Source organism: Larus michahellis, chromosome 3 (assembly GCF_964199755.1).
Source record: "Larus michahellis chromosome 3, bLarMic1.1, whole genome shotgun sequence".
Taxonomy (NCBI): domain Eukaryota; kingdom Metazoa; phylum Chordata; class Aves; order Charadriiformes; family Laridae; genus Larus; species Larus michahellis.
The window spans coordinates 111,450,542-111,467,342 of record NC_133898.1 but is presented as its reverse complement, the minus strand read 5'-3'; the positions used below and the strand labels follow the sequence as shown (position 1 = coordinate 111,467,342).

Sequence of the window (16,801 nt, the reverse complement as noted above, 5' to 3'; positions counted from 1 at the left end):
GTTTATTTTCTGATGACATTGACCTCAAATTCTTTAATATCCTGCCGAAGCATGAGCCATTGAAGTTTTCAGGATGTGGTGTGCTGCAAGAAGAAAAATGTATTTGTGTTGTACATCTACTGGATGCAGCAATGGGTAAAGAAAGAGCTACAGACTGTCACTACTTTCGGTAAAATGTATAAAATTGATGGTAAAATGTTCGTTGACCTAAATGGTTTCCTGCCTGATATACATGTGCCTATTCATCTTAGATACCAAAAAGGCAGACCAATGAGCTAAGCACATATTTCTCCAGCCACATAAGACATGCAGAGGCTAAGTCAGAATATGGCTTTAAAAAAACAAAAGTCAAAACAAGATTTAACAGTTATGATAACATAATACTGTATCAAAACCTAGTTCCAAATTCAGGCCTTGTTCTAACAGATCATTCATTATTTGTCATGATTAAAAGTCTTCTATAAAAAAATGGTAAAAGAGAGGACATTTGAGCTTTAGTTATAACGTGCTACTTATTGATAATTCAATTGAATCAACATAAATAAATCTTGTTGCTTACTAAATGATGATTTCTCATCTGCTGTTCAATATGAAGACAACTAATCTAATGTGAATAGGTAACTGTTGGGCAAGGGCTTATGAATACACGTGCAATTCACTTAATATCATTATGTTCAAGGTATAGACATGCAATTAGATATAAGGGGGCAATGAGTACGCTCAGATCTGCATTACTGCCTGAAAAACAGAATGCATGACCTAAAGAGAGTCTTTTGCAGTGTCTTTTGTGGGTACTACAATGATGTCAACTAAAAAAAGTGTTCTTTGAATTATCAGATCACCCAGATTTGCTATTGAGATAGAAAATATGTTTATAGAAAGGTTTTAGGTGGGCTGTTCACTAATTCTTTCTCTGTCTAAAAGTGTATTTTTAAATGTCCTTGTTTTTTCCTGCCAATCACATAATCAGTTAGTCCCTGTTTCTTTTCTTGTGGGGGCTAAGCTGGCTTCCTCATTTTTGCAGTTCATCAATACAAAACTGATTTGAAGCTGAGCTGTATAATAATAAGCCTTTCAGCAGCCAGGCTTGACACTTGCCTTGTAATTAAGGCCTTGATGGTTGTGTTGATGGCAAATGAAAGAAAATGGCTTTGTTCTCAATTCCAGAGGCTTGATTGCTGGTTCTCGTTCTCACCTGAATTCGACCCATTCTGCATTGTGCACATGATTGCTGGAGTGTGAGTAATTGCAGCGCTGGCAGATGACATTTTCATGAAGCACACTCTGCACTGCTCCAGAGGGAATTTACAGAATTTATAGCTGGAGAAGCTCATCAAACATGGATTTAGGAAATGCCTATGTGAAAAGTGGGAGCCCACAACCAAATATCAGAGCTTTTCTTTTGACATTTGCTTTTACATAAAGGACTACTGTCTGCAACCTGTCTTACCTTATGGTAGCAGCCTATTCCTGACTAGATTTTTGTGATTAAATACAGTTATTGAAGTTCATTAATGCAAGTTTTTGTTGCATGTTTTCTTGTAATTTTTTGTTTGCTTGAATAGGAGTCTCAGGGAAAGGAGATGGAAAATTGTTTTCCCATTTCCATTCATATTTTTACATATCCCTAACCTTTCAACTATTTAAAAATTGTCATCAGTTTCATGATACTTATTGATGAAAATGTATGCTTGGTTTTTGTTTAAATCCTCTCGTTTTCTCAGCCTTTTTGCTTTATAGCATGTTTTGTTTATTTTAAATTAAAATGAATGTACATGTAAAACAGTCACAAAGGCTTCTACAGTGGAAATATACTCCAGCAATTATAAATCACACCTTTAGAAAGAAAACAATGACTTTTATATTGACAAGTTCACAAATTTCAATGAAGCATGTTATGTGTGTTGTAAATAAGAATTGCATACTGAAAGTGTGCATTATAGGTAACACATGCCATGATATGCATAATCTTCCTTCCTTCTGCCTTAGTACTTTCTGCCTTTTGCTCTCCATCTGACAGTTGTTGTGCCCGTCTTGTATTCGCCATGTTCGTGTCTGAGATCCTGGTGCTTCTCTTCGCTCCCATAACGCAATAGTGCTTGGATGGCTTACCTGTAGGTTGTTGCTGTGGTTGTATCTTTCCCAGCGCATGAACCAACAGAAACATTTATGGAATCCTGCTGAACTTTTTCAATCACAACTGTTTAGGCTGACACTGACTTTGCACGTGAAGAGTCATAGCTGCTGTGACTCAGACATATTTTCACACTGTTGTCTGTCTGGCAAGCCAAAATATCTGCACTTAGTTTTTAATATTTCTTGAAGCTTCTCAATCATGGCAAGTAGAGAGCCTTTCCTCCTTGCACTTAGTATTACTAAAAGTCCTGAGCAATTGAATGATTTAAGATTGCAGGTTTTTTTAATTAGGCTCATTGATTAACCTTTAGGAAAAGTTAAGTGGGAGGTCCTTTGAGTTTCTGCAATAAATGTTTGAGTCAGAGTAGTGCTGATTATTTAAAATACACAGAAAAAAAACCTGAGGTCTAAGCTGATGATGTTAAATTGCTTGTTGTTTTAGGGCCTGACTTATCCTCATTTCAGTAATAGATCTCTATATCAATACTAATAAATGGCAACAAGAGAAGAATCAATCTAAACTGCTGACAGTTGTTTTAATTTATACTGTAGTCCTCAGGTAATTGGGTAACACAAGGGGAGACTTTCAAAGTGTCTTGCATAATTTTATGGATGTTACGCTACTGTCATTTACAAAAAATAGGATTTTTTTGTTGTTGTTGTTGACTTGAATGGGAACAAGATGGAACCTGTTGTAAGTACATCTTGGTTTTAGTCATACACAGTAGATCTGCTCATTTACTTCCTATACCAGTGTTAAATTCTGCTCTTAATCTTAAGTGTTCCTTGGGGACTCACTTAACACATTCAGGTTCAGATCCTCAAAAGCTCTTACATAATTAAAACCTTTTGAGAATTTGGGTCTCAGAGAGTCACTTATTGTCTTTTGAAGCCATGAAAATAATCACTCTTGAGGTATAAGGCCCAAGAGTTGGAGACAAAAGTCTGTAGTTCTTCATTGTGTCTCTTAAAGTTATTACTTGAAAGCTGAGGTGCAGTCAGATAACTTTGCGCTTGCTGATACTCCTCTCGCAGAAACATTAGGGACTTGTGTACATTATGGCAGCCTTTTGAGGTGTGTTCCTGCTCTCAGGGTGTTCCTCTTGGAACAGTCCTTCTCTTTCACTGAGATTTGAGTGGCAACTCAGCCCCAAAAGGGGAACCTGCCGTTACCTTTCAGAGCGCCTGTAACAAAACAACCCATACTTGTCCAGGACTTGTAGTAGAAAAAGGGCAGGTTGTCGTCCTCTGTATCCTTAGTCAGAATCTTTGACTTACAAAATTATTTACTTTGTGGGAATGAGACCTGCCTCAAAGCAGAACACACTGAGAAAATCCTGAAGAATTTTAACTATTTTGCAAATCTGTTGCAAAATGGTAAACTATGAGGAAAGGGATGAAAACAGCAGCCATCGGACTAGAATAGTGGCAGTGAATAGAAGCTTTTGAAACTTGCTGAGGTAAAGAGAAGCAGCTGCCTCATACCATTACCTTAATTATGGTAATGGTCTGAGACATCCTGGGCACAGTGATCAAATATTACATTATGTAGGCCGTTTTTGGATAGTATTAGCATCTAACATAGCAGCCGTAATCTTGAGAATCACCTTAATGCTTTATTGTAAAAGTTGAAATATTGCAAGTCATGAAAAATGTTCAGCTGGCATTCCTGTGACCTTCTTGCCACTACCTCTGGTACTTGAAAGCTTCAGCTCACTTTAATAATCCTTCTCTTACCCTATTTGTAACCTTCACCTTTTATACACGTATCTCATTAGCTTTCTCAACAAGAATGTTAATAAGATATGCTTTAATTTTCTCTAATACTCATTCATGCTTGCTTTTCTGTCATCTTTCTCTCAAACTTCTCCCATTTGCCTCAGTGACCCAACACTCAGACATCTTGTTCTCTTCCCTCATCTCTCCCTCTTGCCTATCTGCTTACTTTGCTTTGAGTCTTTTGCTTGATGATAAAAATACATGGTCTTCAACATCTTCTCAGCACTGGCTCTTAATTTCAGCCATCTTTTCTATTCCCTTCCACCCTTTGCATCCAGGGGAAGAGGATGCCCGTTTTCAGACTCATCATGAGGTGACTTTTCAGCATGTGGCAGGGATCTGGCTATGTATTACCTACAGCTCAGGCTATGGCATGAGACTATTGGCTATTTTGAAATATTTTTCTTTTTCTTTCTCTCTGTTTTAAGTCTTGAACAATTTTACAGTAAAGGGAAGAGCATCTTACCTGACTCTGCTTCTTCTGTGCCTATTGTAAAGACCATTACATTCTCTGGCACCACACAGCATGTCGCGTTATCTCCTCCTGTATTATGATTTTCCAGACAGTGCAGTCGGTCAATCAAACAAATTACTTGTTTGCGCTGGGAAACCTGAAGTTCTTGGACACTATGATGAGTGTATGTGAATAGCTCTTCTATTATTCAAGGGAGGTGATGAAAGGGCAGAAGTTTCCTTCTTTCCTTTATAAATGGGAGTATTCCTGTGTTTTTTGTTATACCTTCTTGTAAGCCAGCACCTCTATTTGTTATGGTGTTATTACAAATCTTTTTGAATCTAAATAGAGCTTAAGCTTGTCTTACCTTGCAGGATCTATTAATCCACAAGTTAGTTATTCAACACCTGTTCTACCTGCTAGTCAAGCATTTTTACTTTCTCTTTTGCTACAAATTAAGCAGCACAGGGGTGAAGCATGCTGTAGCATATTAGGTAATGGATTCTAAACATATCTCATTTTATTAATGATATATATTTTTTATACCTTTTGGGGCAAGCTGTACACCTGTCTGTGTATCTGCATCTGCAGATTATTCTACCATTCAAGAATACTCTACATTTGCTCTACAGATCTGCCAGTACAGCTCTTTGATATGTAGCTCACATTGTAGATGATACATCAGCCCATCTTAGTTTTCTACTTTTGACACTATTAATAAATCAGTCTGTTGTAGGAACTCACCCTACAAATATTCCAATACCCATTTATACTCTGCATTAGAGGACACCAAGGCTTTGTCCTCCCGACACATATGTTCATAAGCATATTTTGCTTTCCTATTTATTTGCTATTAGAGGTTTTGTGTTGGATTGTTTAGTAGCAGTTGTCTTGTCTGTCTCCAGCTAACTGTGGTATACCCTAGCTTTGCATTTAAGGCAGTCTTTTAAGTAATGATACCAGTTACTGTTCTCTTACCTGACAGTACTAGTGAAATATGGGGAGGAAAGAAGAGTGGGTTTCCAAGGTAACGTCACCTGAGAAACAGTCTGAAACCATAAAATGTTTTAATGTAAGAGAGTAACAGCCATGGCTACAGTTTTACTCTAAGTGCAATTTGGGATTAATTTAGTGCTCTAATCTGTTCACAAATCATTTGCAAAGAAATCCGATCAGTAGGACCATATTAATTCTTCTCAAGTATTTTCCAGTTGTTCATGCAGACAAACATCAGTCTTGGAGGAGAGTTACCCTTTCTGTTTACACTTAGGCGCAGTTAATTTTAGTGTGTGAATGATCTCATACTGTTCTAGTTTTTGATTTGGCTGTCTTTGAAACAGCAAAATAATCGAAGGGCAATGAATAACTTGTAGTAAATATTAGTTTTCCTTTTGGGATCTCTCTTCCTCTAAATATAATTGTACATATAGACCAGTTTGTGAACATTATTTCAACTTTTCTTTTTTGTCAAGTATCACTAAAAGATCAATTATTTGTACTTCAAACAAATCTTGGTGAGTACCGTACAAATCAACAATAAGTTTCATTCACAGCAATATTTTCTGTGTAAATCTGTAAATCATTGCAACTGAGTGTACATAATGGTAATTTTAAGTTCCAGAGTAGTATTTCAGCATTACTTCTATAATATACTATAAACATCCTGAAAAGAATATTGCTCATATATTTGCTACTAATGCACTTATTTGCAATATGACTTACCACAAAACAAACTCAATGCTGTCATTTCCGCATCCAATTTTTTGAAATCAGTATTGCACAAACATAGATTTTCTTTTGCATTTAATTCGGTTACACATAGTTTATCTGTTGGTTCTGAGAATCTTAATGTTCAGTATCTTCATACAAATTACTACTTTAAAGAGGAATCATTTGGAATATATCTATTTGTCTTGGCCAAGGGACATAAGAACTTGCAGCTTCAGAGTGACAGCTGATGGGGTGACAGGGTATGACAATGAAAGGATCTCCCCATACATGTCTCTCTTCTGTTCTGACAATAGTAAAGCAGAGTAATGTGTGAAAAAATCACTATTCAATCAAGCTTGTTTGCACATGGCAAAATAGTAATAAGGCTTCTTTGTGCCCTTCCTCCTTTTTCATTTATAAGTAGATAGGTGGATAAAAGGTACAGATCAATAACTATCTGCCTATCTGTCTCCCTGTAATGTATGTACAACTTTGCTCATTAGGCCTTAAAGATGTATGTCAATTTTTTTTAAACGTGGCTGAGGTACATCATTGGACCTTTTAAGTCACCATCAAACTCAGACACAGGAGATGGATCCGATGTGCAAATATAGTGCATTTCTTGGACCAGGCTCTATGACTCTCTTTTTGTTGTACAGAGAAAGCTACTTCTGTGCTTCTTTATATTATAGTATGGTGGTTATTGCACTTTTACTTTCATGTTGCTTGAAAGATGGTCTTGCTGTTAAATAGCTTCAGTTAAGGATTAAAGGAGAGAGAATAAAAAAATCTGACTTGTGACAATGGATGGCAAAATTGGGCCTTAGTCTGCGGAGGACTCAGTAGGCGCTTGACACTTTCACCTATAGCCATTAGGTAGTTCCAGCCTTGGTGCACAGTAGACTGTGTAAACAGCTCTGCCCAAAATCTGGCGTTGTAGGCACATCAGTAACACGTGCTGCTTCACCACATTCACTTATAATGAAATTCTTTCCAATAGCTGTCAATGTAGGAGGGCAAAACTAAATCTGCTAATAACTCTTGCTGTATATAATTCATAGTCTACAGTGTATAGTGTTTAGGTGTATAATCTGTAGGTTAATGCTATTTATTTTACACTTCCATTTGTCTAGTTATTAGTATTTCTTAAGATGCCATCACTATTTCTGGTTTACTTCAGAAAAGCGCAGGAAAGATTCAGAAAGGCCAGATCAGTATCTTTGCCCTGCACTTACTTTAATCACTGGCAAGTTGCTTTGATTACCTGCCTGGTTTTCTTCTGCTCTGGCTCTCTGGGTAACACTGTATTAAGGAGGTGAATCTGAACACAAAAAGGTATTTGATGACCTTTGAAGTGCTTCCAAATCAACAATTTTTAATGTAACAGCCTTTCTTCTAACATAATTTGCTTTGTAGTAGGGTTTTAAGCTGCAGGATAAAGGACAACATTCTGACTCATCCAGTCCTGTTGAGGTGCCATCCTCCTACTTAAGGCAATTTTCAGATTCCATATTGTCCTGGCACTGGACGCAGTCCTCACTTTGGAAGAGCCACAAGTAATGCTGCAAAGACTTTCCTTGTGTTTTCACCATCCTCACTGCCTTCCCAAAAACTCCCCTCAGTGCCAATTATGTATTTTCCTCATTAGTTTTAAATCCCTGTTTGGCAGCGACTGATTCTGTGAACCATTAATCCTACCTAAGCTACAATTGATATCAGAAAACGTGACATCCACTATTAACAAGGATGCTCATGGACTGTTTGCTTTCAATGCTGATATTCTTAAGTTTTACAAGAGAACTAAATGTCAACTTTGGATATCTTCTTCCTCTGATGAAGGGCATTCACTCTGCTATATTTTTATATTTCAGACCACTTTTATTTTTTCTTTGTACATAATAGTGTTTTGTAAGTCTAGGAAACATTTATCTGAAAGCAGGATTGGCACTAACACTGTCTATTGGTGGATTTATGTAAAAGTTAATGTAAAGACTCACAAATGTTTACATTTCTTTGTACTTTTAAATGTGTTGTTGATGGAAGAAGGTAATACACCAAATAAGTAATGACAGGGAAAACATTTTTTCACCTTCTATTAAGTTCTTAATTTTCACAGTTGGATTCAGAATTTTGTGTTCTGATTGAAAAAATATTCTATGTGTTATTCAGCTAATGTTTTTTAACTTTATTTTTTGTATTTATATTTCTTGACCTTTGACTTAATGTTTTTTTTGTAGAGGTTGGGTTTATGATATTGTTTCCATTGAAAAGCATGACAGAAGTCTGTCTCATGTCAGCAGAAACAGGGCTAAGCCCACTGTATTTTTATTTGTATATTATTCTGAATAATCAGAAGCATGAATTTTAGTGTCTGTAAATTTATGTAAACTGTCACCTGCTAAAATCTGTCCATAATCACAAATATCTTGTAAATATTAATATTAAATCAATTCTTTAAATCAGTTTTCAAAACTATCCAACTATTGGGAATAGTTGTAATTATTTCACCTTTCTCTGAAAAAACAGTAAAGCAAATTACTGTAAGAAACAACTCAAGCGACTGCTACTGTTGAAATACTCATTTAGACTGGAGGACAACCTCTTAAAGGCAGGTGGCGTTTACATGAGAGTGAGGTAGAGCTGGAGATTTCCTTGTGATTTTATTTTACTGGTTCAGTTTTTCTTCTATACCTTCAGGGATAATAAGAACTGGGAGCTCTTTATGACCTTTGTGGGAACTGCTGGTTCTCAGCATCAGTCGGAATTTAACCTTTTTGTGGGAATTTTTTTGGCCGCTACTAAAATATCTACTGCTCCTGAGGATAAAGTATCCATTCAAGGTGTTTTTGCCATTCTTACCTTAAGTGCATTGCTTAGGGCATCTCAGAGGCCCTGTCATTTAATCTCTTTTAAATATGCTTTTCTTAGGTGGTAAGCAGTAAGGAGAGTCTCCCCATTAGCCTCTTCCAAGTACCCTATATTTCTGCTTCTGCAAGGGTAATTGAATTTTTTGTTTGGGTTCCTGAAACAAAGCTGCTTTATCATTAGCAGAATTTTAATGGAAAACTATGGGGACTTTATTTTTCCCGTATTCTCAGGGGCAAGCAAGTTGCCTATGGCTTCCTGTGCATTTGCCAAGCTGATATTGAGGCAGGGCTCTGAGTAGGGACTGCACATGTGGAGGCTTGATTTGTATAGGCAAAACAGTATTTCCCATAAACACAAATGTGCTGTTGGATATCAGATTTTCGGATTCGAAATGGAAGGTCAAGAGCGCATAGTTGAAGCCAGCATTTTCAGCCCCTTAGCTCTGTCTTCCCGTATTTTAACAACTGATTCAGTTTCAGATTTGTTAATGCTCGTTGTTTGTAATAATGAATGGTAGTAAGTAGACCTCAGCATGATGTCATTGGGAGAAAAAAGGAAAAAAATCCCATTATTTTAATTTTTAAACATATTTTAAATTCAGTGGCAAATTAAGATATACAGAGCGCATGCATTTATTTACACGACCTCCAGAAAGAAGATATTTTCCTTTTGAAAAGCGAAAGTTGATGGTGATTAGGAAGAGCCGATGGTTCTCGCGGGGGGCGGCGGGGGGCGGGCTGCCCGCAGCGGCGGTCGCTAGCCTTGGTGCTGAAACCCGGGCGCCGCGGGAACGGAATACGTTCTGCAACGCTACCCCCAGCTTCTAAATGATAAATATCAATATGCCGTTCAAGGAAAAATAGAAAAATAGACTGTATGAAGAATTTCACAGTTTTTTGGTACTTTTATTGCATAAAAAAATATTTCTTACCTGCAGCTGAGTTTACAATTGAAGTTACACAGTGTGTTACAGCTATTTTCTCCATCTATCCTTATGTAGGAAAAGGTTTTTTTCCTAAGATCAAAGAGAAGAGGCACATTAAGGTCACCATGAAGATGCATGCATAACTGTATATAAGATACTTCTTTTTAAGCAGTATATTATTGGAATTAATGATTTATGTATGTTTTCTAAGATTAATTTACTCCCTCGGAATGCCATCTTAGAATAAAAAAAGCCAACTAGATGTCAAGAATTTTGAACTCTCATGGAAAGTTACTGGTTTTATGTGTAATTGTGTTTTAGCCAGTTGAACTATGTATATATGAAATTGATATTGAAGCCTGATCCTTAAATTATAAAATAATTTTATGAAAGAAATTATGATTCCTTTGTTAAAAGGCTCTGTTACTGTGTACAATTTCAGAAATTTTCACTTATATTCACACATTATTTTAAAGATTAAAAGACCATCTCTTTGTTTTTATAAAATTGCAAAAAAAGTAATAATGGAATACTACTTATTGTGTTTACATGCAAACAGTTTGTTTAATAGAAATTGTGTTTTAATCTTATTTTTGTTCCCATTTTCTGGTCTCATAGAATATTTCCTTGCCTGAAAAGTAACATATAAGAAATTGAGTACAGTATCTTTTAGAGGATTTATGGTAATGTTGCTGAATTTAGCTGAGCATAAACAGCATGGTGAGCCCCTCAGGGTCTCTTCATTTTCCTGACACACTCCACTGCTGCCCCATTAACACTTTGTCTGTTATTGCCATCTACTCAGTTTAATGAGTATCTTTGAATTTGAAGTTCTACACAAGAAACAATAGCTAAAATAACTGATGCACCTACTGCAGCTTTCAGCATAGTATCTTATTCCCTTTATAATTTTTTTTAAATAAAAAGTACATTTCTATTATTTAGCAGTGCAGTTACATCATGACATATTGTTTAATTACAGTAGACACTAATCACAAGCACTGAGTAATGACTACAAATATGATGCTGTATCTGTCTGTGTAGAAGGTAAACACATGCTGAATAGCTGCTAGAGGAGGCTTTTCCTTACTTTAAAATTCATCCTATTAATACTGACTTTTTAATGTGAAGAAGAAATATTACTGCTGGAGACTTTGTGCTATCAAAGCAGAATATTATATTTCTTCTAAGAAATCATAAGACAGAAGAACTAGGTGCTGTTTTCTGATACCTGTATGAATCCAGCTAACTGCTGTAAAGGGTCAGTATGTGGCTCATTAGATTGGATTCCTAAAACTGAATTTATCACATTCCTCTGTATACATGCATAAAACATCTTAAATTATTAAACAATAAGCTGTGTTATCAGATAAGGACTCAACCCGAATTAAACCCTGAATAAAGCTGCATGGAACACATCATAGGATTTAAGAACAGTTCTAGTTTTGCATTGATTATTAACTGATCAGCAAAAGCAAAAGATTCCTCTAAATCACCTTACATATTTAACAGAGATGGAAAGTCTTTGCAGGGCCAAATAAAAAGTCTGAATAATTGAATAAATTTCTATTCTAGAAAACCGAGGAAATCAGTTGGGTATTGGAACAAGGTTTTGTATTAAATCCATTTATTGAAAGCCTAAGTTTAAAAGCTAAAATAACATGTGAGTGATTTTCTCTGTTCCTGGTAAGCTTGCTATCTTTCAGTAAAGTTTTTTTTTGTTGGTTTTTGTTTTTTTCTTTCAGAAAATGAATCTGGAAGAAAATTGGTGAATCCAATCCAGTGGACCTACAAGCACTCTGACAGGCTCAGAGAGCAGAGTCTGGACCAAAGAGCAATTACCCCACCAAACGATTTCAGGTACAATTGACCTAAATATAGCACTCTCTTGAGATTATTGACAAGAGTTCATTTCCTGTAGTGCTTTTCCCATTTGCTACTCCTGGTAACCACTGTGATCTTATCTGCCTGGTGCTGCATGACTTCTGGGATGCAGCTAAGAGTTCTGTTGTGCATTATCTTTAAACAGACAATTCACGCTAAAAGAGTAATTTGCAGTTAAATTAGATGATGCATATATTATTCTTGCTGCTGAAATTACACAGAGCAGGAATGAGTGCCTGAATCCTTTTGGACCTGGATGCACTGGAATTCTTTTTACTGTGAAATCAGAAAGGTAGTACTAGTTAATTGTAAATAAATAGGAATTTTTACTCTAACGGTAGAGTGAGCTGTGCAGAATGGATAGGCTGCAAAACTTGCTATTTATTTCTTTTTCCATGAAGGATGGCTTCCCCTAGTGTCATCCTATCTCCAGGCAATCGCTGTAGTTATCATAGGCTGGCACGAAAAACAAATGAGCATATAAACTGACTGTGTAAGTGTACAAAATGTGGATGAACTGAATTCAGAGGTTGGTAATGATAAAAGCCATTTCAGTTTTAAAGAATGCATTTTTCTTGAGCATTGCTTGCAAACTTGTGCAAAATGCTGGATACGTTTGCATTCCATGTGTGTGAAATATAGAGAAAATCAATGGAATTCCCTTGGTGTTCATCACAGAGATTTTTTTTGCATCCTATTTCTTTTACTGAATTCTTATTTGGAAAACCTATGCCCTACCCAGAAATTCAAAAAGTGAGTATCAGATTCCATGCTGAGCAGCTTTTGGGGAGCCATTTTTTTGCAGACCTTTATTAACTAATATAGCAGGACGCAATTGTGCTATTATTTTCCTGCATATCCCCAAAAGAACATCAGAATACATATTTTATTAGGGGAATAAACTCTGCTAATAGTCATAGGTCCCACTTCTCAGTTTCCTGAGGAAATTCAGGAAAAAGTTCAGTTGAAAGCTGAATAATTTATAAGATAGAGACACATATACAATATATTGGTCTACTGACTCGATTCCTTTGATGATGATGGACGGCAGTTATAAATGTAGTTAGAATCAGGATTTCTATACTAAAATAAGATGAACCACGAATCAGTTAATTACATTACATAATAATTATTTTGTGGAGAATGTAGATTAAATATAGGAGAAAACTTACCTCTGATTTATTTTTCCCAATCTACTGTAACGAGTTGATGAGACACAGCATATCACAGTGTAAAGCAATAGTAACTTCAAATGCAAATGTAAGAAGAAGAAAGCAGTAAAGTAATCTGTGAACGTGAGGCGAGTCATAGAATCATCATAGAATCACAGGGTTGGAAGGGACCTCTGGAGATCATCTAGTCCAACCCCCCTGCCACAGCAGGGTCACCTAGAGCAGGTTGCACAGGAACGCGTCCAGGCGGGTTTTGAATGTCTCCAGAGTTGGAGACTCCACCACCTCTCTGGGCAGCCTGTTCCAGTGCTCTGCCACCCTCAAAGGAAAGAAGTTCCTCCTCAAGTTTAGGTGGAACTTCCTATGCTCAAGTTTGTGCCCATTACCTCTTGTCCTGTCCCCGGGCACCACTGAAAAGAGCCTGGCCCCACCCTGTGACACCCACCCTTTAAGTATTTATAAATGTTGATAAGGTCCCCCCTCAGTTGTCTTTTTTCCAGACTGAAGAGACCCAAATTATGAGTCGTGATTAAATGAATTCTCAGCTAGATAGGTTGAGGTCATAGAACTTCTTGCACTATGTTTTAGGATCCTGAGAAACCTGTGTAGTCCTGTCTGGTGGGCTGCTAAATAAAATAATTTTAAAGTTTGAGAAGTGAGGGAACGTATGTGAGAAAATTAAATGGATTCATGAGGGGATCTTTCTGTTGTAGAGTCTTCCACAGAATAACACAATTAAATAACCACTGGCCTAGGGGGAAAAAATAACATAAAATCAATCGTGCCCCAACATAGTGAGAGAGAACTCACAAGCAGTTACCAACAGCCCCAGAGTCTGAATTGTAATATTTACTTTCTTTACATTTGATATTTTACAAACAGAACATCTCGCAGTCTTATTGACTCTTGCAGTTCTGCAAGGGCGTGCCTAACCTTGCAGACTGAACCCTGCTGGTGTGATTTTTGCTATTTTCTTTTTGCCCGCATAAAATATGTCTGAAACTTGATCTTATATCTGCGGAGGAATTTTAGCACATTTTGTTAATTATTATCTTTACATTCCAGATACCTAACATGGCTGACATACAAACAGTTGTACATGCTATAGATGAGTAAATCAGTTTGAAACTTAGGAACTAACCCCTGAAAACCTCATGTAAGCTCCCTTCTCTGTGCGAATGGTCTTTCTGAGGAAAGCTCACTTCATCCAATGACAGGAACATAATTCTGGGCCTTATATTAAGACCCATCTTGTAATATATTGTGGACCCAATGAAAGGTACATCATCTTAAGCATTTTTTACTAAAGTTATTTGACATCTTTAAGGGATGCTCTGATGCCTTACAGGATGCAGACCCATAGAGGACAATATCATAGATTAGGGATCTTAAGGCACTTTATCCCTGCTGCTTTATTCAGTTTGCCTGCCACCCTGGTGAAAAGACATAGTAAAGCAATCCTAATTAGGCAGTGTAGGAATCCCTGGTATGCAGCATTCTTCTTACCCAGCTTTGTATTCTTCCTGCTTGTTCTACAGTGCCTCAGGGAAAGACAAAAGTCTGGTCCATTAATTAGAGAATTAGCTTAGAGTTGGGAAAGATGAGTTCAGGTTTTGTCTATCCCGCTAACTTCCTGCAATGCACTTAGCTAAGTATTGAGCAAAATTCAGCGAGACCTAAGGATCAGGGATTGTGACTGTAGTTTCTCTGCTTTTGAAACAGAATCAGGTGTCCTTCCATGTTTCCGGTATCTTAGTTACGGCACTTAAATAATTGAGTAGTCAGAAATCTAAGCTTCCCTCATTAGTGGAAAAGAATTCTCTATACTTCTTTATCATACTGTTCTTATGTAAGGATATTGATGGAATGGCAGGGATGCAGCAAGCAAAATAATGCCTTATGTTAGTTCAGACAGAGTATTACAAATATACTGTCATGATGACAAGTTTATGTTAGCTCTTGGCAGTGTGTGTCTTCCTAATATGACCTTCTAAAAAAGCAAAGTTCATCAATCAAAATGTCACATGTTGCTAAATTTACAGTTTATAAATTACCACTGTAAATTTAAGTAGTAGAAATCATCACATAAAATTGTGCTTCTTTCTCTTTGTCTCTCTCCAGACTTAAGTGGTTTCAAAAATGAGGCATCAGACTCTTTAAATTGCAGTTTCTAGGCAGCATCTCTGCTCCTGTGAACAGGCGTGGTTGTTTATATTGCATGGGCCAGCCAACTGTGATTGATCACAGGCTGCTGCTGATGTTGGCACGCTAAAGAGAACAGTTATGTTAAAGCTAAAAATGTCAGGGCAGGGTCATAGCACCAATAAGAATTAGAAAAAGAACATATTCTTGTGTTTTATTGTATGTATAGCTCAGCCTGCCAAAATACCTAATCACTAAATCATCCTGAAAATTGTTTGGGATATAAAATCAAATTAAACCCACTATCAAAGGGCATGGTGTCTCCTCAATGCACGAGCAGCTATGTGTATAAATCCTAATTCCATATGAAGGGGACTACACAACATAAATAAAAATGTTTCTTAAGAGAACTCTGATGATAGAGTCGATAATTTTTGTAGCAAACACTTAGGAAATATTGGAGTAATGGCATTAGGAGAGGTAAAAAATAATTTTGCTAGATCCTTACAGCCTCTTAAGGCTGAATCCTTCCTTTTCTACTACTCTAGCATTTCATGAAGAAGGGCTATCACATAGCTTTATTTTGTCGTTTCCAGTTTCTGGCTTTGTTATGTGATCTTTAATGATTCTTTTGTCTTTATGAATATTGGGTTGTAAATTTTGGTGGGCAAAAAAAAATCTTAGCACATATGCACATTTTGCCTTTTTTCCACTTCAGATGAATGACTGTGTATTGCTTAGTGCTATATCTAACTGAAGTATTTCTTCTGAAGCCAAGGAAGACACAGAAGACTAATTTGAAAACCAAGTGGACTTAAGAGAAAGACTTCATTGATCAAATAGGGTTTGGATCAGGGTTGAGCTAGGTCAGAACTATGCTTTCTTATACAGTAGAAATAAAGCTTTTATTAAAAAGCCTACATATAAAAAAAGACTTTCATACATTGACACAAAAGAGGTACGGAAGTACATTTCTATGGCAATACATTCATCTTCAGTGCATCTTCAAAAGAATGACAAGGAAAGGAATATGCTTGATAAAAACTGTAAAGAATCTTATCCAGTGAGTAGTTAAAGTCAAGAGAAGGTACATGTTTTCTAGTTAGTCAAAGCTATAATGAGAAACTGTTTTAAAAAAGGTTTTTAAAAGCATGGCAGGGAGGAAAAAGCATGTACAGTTTCTTAGAAGCTCAGCAGTCTTATCTGTATACAAATACAGTTTATGACTCTGTAGTGTGTCCTTATTAATATTATTGCAAAAAAAGAAAGAAGGGTACTCTAATAAAAGTTTCCTGTCTTCTTCCAACACATTTTTGAGAAGGTGCCGAGGAAGTAGACACTACCATTTCATGGTCACCTTGCGCATTTCAAGAGGGAGCTGCTCCACTGTGGTTTGGGACAAAGCAGGGCATTGCAGCTCAGCCCTCAGTAGTACTGTCCCCAGATGACCTTGTGAATGGACTTCTATTTCAAAATCATACAGAAGTTAAATATTGCTGAAAATAGCATTCACTCTTGTTGTGCTCCCTTTCATGGCTTCTAGGGTGAAATTTATCTGTCCTAATGTAGATTTCTTTTATATCTAAATTGTCTTTGGCTAGGCTGCCTTTATAGTCAATGGAGAGAAATAGACACTTTTGGGGCATGATTCATCTCTTCGGAAGGTAGACATCTAAATAGGTCAGATGAGTCAGACTGTAGAATAGCATATTCCTTACTAGGGAGAATAAA

At 36.7% G+C, this 16,801-nt stretch overlaps 1 protein-coding gene across 30 annotated transcripts in view; it reads left to right on the top strand.

The window, feature by feature from the left end:
* The window catches only part of MYT1L (myelin transcription factor 1 like), a 317,723-nt gene that overhangs the window by 76,708 nt on the left and 224,214 nt on the right, over nucleotides 1–16,801 (top strand). For 29 of the 30 annotated variants that reach the window (XM_074581746.1, XM_074581742.1, XM_074581758.1 and 26 more), the window contains exon 2: nucleotides 11,618–11,732. The gene's annotated coding sequence lies outside the window, so the exon portion shown is untranslated. Of the gene's footprint in view, nucleotides 1–8,776; nucleotides 8,920–11,617; nucleotides 11,733–16,801 lie in introns of those variants that run through there. The other variant, XM_074581733.1, reaches the window with a different exon arrangement.